A 4,587-nucleotide genomic window follows, 5' to 3' on the forward strand; every position below is an offset into this window, starting at 1 on the left:
ATTTTTGCATTTTTGTGGGATTACAACAGTTTAGTTATTAGCATTGAGAACAAAATAGCATAGTGTTTTTACGTATTTATGCTTGGGGGTGAAATATGGGATCATTTTTGGAAAATGACCTCTTTGGTGTATTTTTACTTTCTTTTGACTTGCATTAACAATGTGTGTATTTCAATTTTTTTACAATAGTACGCCCTGAGACGCAGCAGTCCCCTCCTGCCCTCTGTGCTCGGGGTGATGTGGATGATGAGGATGTCACTTCACATCGAGATGGCACTGGCCTTCCTTCTGGTAAGATGAACCTTCATAAACCTTCATGGTATATCTTGTTTGACATTGTGCACATGTCTCTAATCATGTTTATAACCACACTCGTGTAATATGAGTGTTTCATTTCACACATTTTTGGCTCTGGGAATGGTATGTTTTGTGGTTAGATTTGTGGTGAACCGATCAATCCAAATGAACTTAGGTTAGAGTCAAGCTCACTTTCATTTGTTTTTGTGCTTTCATTAACAGATCACCATCTACATTAGGAGGTCGTTGCAGAGAAGCCTGGAGGACAATACAGGTAATTTGGTTTGTGTGTGTGTTAAGCCTTCCAAAAGCTAAGTAATAACCTTCAATCTTTCTAAAATATATCTATATATAGATAAGATTTGTTAAATTTTCTTGGCAGAGGATTCTGGTGCAGCCTCCCTTTGGGAATGTGTGAGCTTAAAAATGTAAAAAATAATTTTGCGTGTGTGAAATATTGGGGACTTTTGATATGTGGAGACTCGTCACCACATTCATTCATTTTGATGTGATATATCATGTGCCTTTGTGGAACATCCATGTCTGCTAGTTTCTGGTTCTGAAGAGTTTTCACAGGCTGCATCCACTGTGGAGGTAGGCAAGAACTGGTCCATTAGTGTTTATTTTGGGATGTGTTGGGGGAATGAACCTTTCCCAATGTGTTCCATTTGTTTTTTTGTTTTTTTGTTTAGGGTCTCTCAGGTGGACATTTACCACAAGCAGAAGAGGAGACACCTGAGGTTTCCATAGGCAACCCATGTTTAATGTATATGATTCAGAAAAAATGTGTCTAACATTTTGTCTAACATTAGTTGATGTTTCAATGTCAGGATGCTGTCTGCATAATGTTATGGTGACCCACAAAGTTATGTGATATTGTAGAAATTTTTTATTTTCCCTTTATAGCAACCAGTGGATGCAGGTGGATTGGGTCAACCCAGTGTGGGCAGCCAGCTTCTAAACCTCACTCAGAGGCTGGTTGGCCATTTTGATAGATTAGTGGAGTCAAGGATGCCTGGCCCAAGTTCAGATAATTTGGAACCGGTCCTTATGCTCCTACGTGAAAACATAAATCAAAATTGCCAGGACCAAGAATTTAACCAACAACATCTGGCGGCCGTGCATCATCTGATAGAATCGGTCCAAGAACAATCGGCCAATTTGGGTGCCTACATGGCCAGAGTTGACCATTTCATATCCAGAGTTGACCATTTCATGTTCAGAGTTGACCATCTCTGTAACATGTTAAGTGAATCCCTGGGCCAACAATCTCGCCTACATCAGGCGATTATTCAAAGGTTGGGTTGTCAAATCTCAATAAGCCCTGCTGGCCTTCCATCTCCTGCAGAGCAGCCAGCTCCATTCTTCACCCCGGCTCCACCCTGTGCCCCTGCCCGGCCAATGAGTGCACCTGCATGTCCACCCCGTGCCCCTGCCAGCCCACCCCGTGCCCCTGCCCGTCCACCCCGTGCCCCTGCCCGTCCACCCCGTGCCCCTGCCAGCCCACCCTGTGCCCCTGCCCGTCCACCCCATGCCTCTGCCCGTCCACCCCGTGGCCATGCCAGCCCACCCCGTGCTCCTGCCTGTCCACCCCGTGCCCCTGCCAGCCCACCCTGTGCCCCTACCTGTCCACCCCGTGCCCCTGCCCGTCCACCCCGTGCCCCTGACCGCACTTGCGCCTGTGCTGTGCAGGTGGACCTTGGGCGTGCTGTGGGAGTGTCCCGTGGCCGAGGCCAGGAAGTGGAGGTGGCCCGTGGCCGGGCTGTTAGGGTGGGCCGCGCCCGTGGCCGGGCTGGTGAAGTGGGCCGTGGCCGGTTTGGGCAAACTATATAAGTCGATGCCGGGTGCCAGGTGAGAACATTCTTCACATTCGTCATTCAATTTTTTCAGGACTCCATGAGATCTACAGTGTGGGTTTGAGTTGGTATCCTGTGTGAAGACGCTTGTTTGTATAAAATAGCTTAATCTCTATTTTGTGTTTGCCCAATGTCCACAGGTTAGTAACCCTCACTTTGACACTTTACCTATCTAAGTTTCTTTTGATGTGGCCCAAGTATGCTCCAAATGCAGTTTTGCTATCTACTCCCCGAAGAATGTTCCAGTTTGTAAATTTGTTTAAAAGTGATTCTAATCAAGTATGAAGTCTCAGCTTAATACTCCACAAGTATTACTGTAATGACCTTAAAAAAAAACCTAAAGATTATTTCCAAATACACGATTGCATCTTTGTTCACTAAATGAACACAAATCTAGTTATGTCTAGAGACCAAATATGGCACACCCCACTTCTCTGACACTTGTCTGTAACAGATAAATGTGCTTGCTAATAGGTCAACTACTTTTCTGTTGGTTAAAATGTCATACTAAGGTGTTCAGCTGTGTATTCAATCCAAATGTATTCTTGAATGATGTTACAATTACATATATTTTGAAGAGGACATATCTAACATACCCAACTCTGTTACTTTTAATGTCACAGGATATTTTGACCAAGTGACCAATGGAGGAATGGAGCAAACTCGGCCAAGCTGCAAAACAGGTTTGTGTAGGATAAGAGCGTGTTCAAGATTTTATGGTTCTAAAATCCATTGTGTAAAAACTAAGGTTTCTTTTTTGTGTTTTTTTTAGGGATGGAATTGGATTGGCCAGGCTGGCAAAATCTTTTAAATGTGCACTGAAATAAAAATCAAATTAAATTCACAAAATCTGGCTTTTAGTTTTTTTTTTACAAAAGTTTTATTTTTTGAATCTCCCCCCAATAACTTAAAATGTGAAAACCCCAACAAATATAAAAATATACCAATACAACAAAACTTCTTTTCAAACATATATACAACATTTTTCTTTTTTTTAAAAACAGTACCGCCTGGGCAGATCCCGAGGAGGGGCCAGCCTGAAGTGGTGCTCCATGGCAGACATCCTCCGGTGCAGCCAATACAGGCTATCCTGTCTTCTTCCTAGCAGGTGAGGAAAAAACAAATATTATATTAACTGGAAGTTTGGTCCAAACATTTTTTAAAAGTACTGTCCTTTTAAAAAACAAACAAATGAAAATATAAACTTACCAGGAGGATGTCTGCCATGTCGCCGGGGTTGGGGTGGCGGTGGTGGGGGATTTAGAAGCTCCTCAGGAGGGCTGGCTGCCTCCCTCGATGTGGAACTGGCTGTGTTTGTAGAAGGAGCCCAAAAAAATAAGAGAGGTAAATACTGAGCAAATGTAACAGAATATTTTGCAGCTAGTTCCTAAATTGCACAGTGCTATAGAATTCTAGTTATGTCATCTCATCTGACAGTTTTGCTTTACACCGTGCCAAACAAGAAAGAAAGGTTATTCCTGGGGCCAAGCTAATTATGGCTATGGAACTAAAGTGATGCAGTTTGTTGGCAATGAAGGTTGTGGGTTTTCACAAGGGACAAACATGGCTAAGTGACATTTAACCTTTGTCTTCTGTTAAAAGCTGCCTAGACATGAAGCTAGTCAAACACTCCTAATGATACTTGATGGAAATAGGCCTAACAAATTATCTCCTACTTTCTTTTCATGGTTTTTAAGGAATGTTCACAATATCTAAAATGGAGAAATATTTACATTCAGATGAGGAACTTGTGTCCTGTGGAGGAGGTGCTGGCAAGGGCGCTGCAGCAGCTGTAGATAAAAAATAAACACCATAAGTAAAAGTGGGTGGGCAGGACTAAAGTTGATTTGTAAGGTTAGTTAAGGTGAATAGATTAATGCAGAACTTCTAAATGATACTTTCTGCCTACGTAGTGTGAGAATGTGTTGAATTGCAACATATGTTACAAAAGTTGATTCTAAGGTTAGCTTACAGACGATCTCTTCGGCCTCGGCTGCCTCCTCTCATTCATCGGAGGACACTGTCTGCAGATGTTGTGCAGTGGGCTCCTCCTCCCCCAGGGATGGCACCTCCTCCTCAACTAGCTCCTCCTGCCCCGGGGATGGCACCTCCTCCTCGACTGCGTCCTCCTCCCCCAGGGATGGCACCTCCTCCTCCACTGGCTCCTCCTCCCCTGGTGTGGCTGCTGGAATATTCGCAGCTGGCGTGATGGAGAATTGGCTGTAATAACAGAATCAAATATACAAAATTATTAAGGGTAGTAAAATATAGGAAGTGAAAAACAAACAGTTCTAGGCTAAACAATACTACTTTACACAAACAACAAACATTCTAAAACACCAGTCCTTAACAAGAGGAGAACACAAAATGCAAAACTTACCAGACAGGATGCGGTCCCCCACTTTGCGCACCATATCCGGTCTTCTCCGCTTTA

At 43.4% G+C, this 4,587-nt stretch overlaps 1 long non-coding RNA gene across 1 annotated transcript; it reads right to left on the reverse strand.

Annotated features, from left to right (window-relative positions):
- Positions 1 to 3,008: 3,008 nt before the first annotated feature.
- LOC140340046 (uncharacterized) lies at positions 3,009 to 4,251 on the reverse strand. Its single transcript, XR_011922574.1, has 4 exons — positions 4,126 to 4,251; positions 3,887 to 3,943; positions 3,363 to 3,461; positions 3,009 to 3,254 (listed from the first exon to the last, which is right to left on the reverse strand). It is a non-coding gene; the product is annotated as an uncharacterized lncRNA (long non-coding RNA).
- Between the last annotated feature and the right edge of the window lie 336 nt (positions 4,252 to 4,587).

The sequence above is a fragment of the Pyxicephalus adspersus genome, chromosome 10 (genome assembly GCF_032062135.1).
Source record: "Pyxicephalus adspersus chromosome 10, UCB_Pads_2.0, whole genome shotgun sequence".
NCBI classification, from domain to species: domain Eukaryota; kingdom Metazoa; phylum Chordata; class Amphibia; order Anura; family Pyxicephalidae; genus Pyxicephalus; species Pyxicephalus adspersus.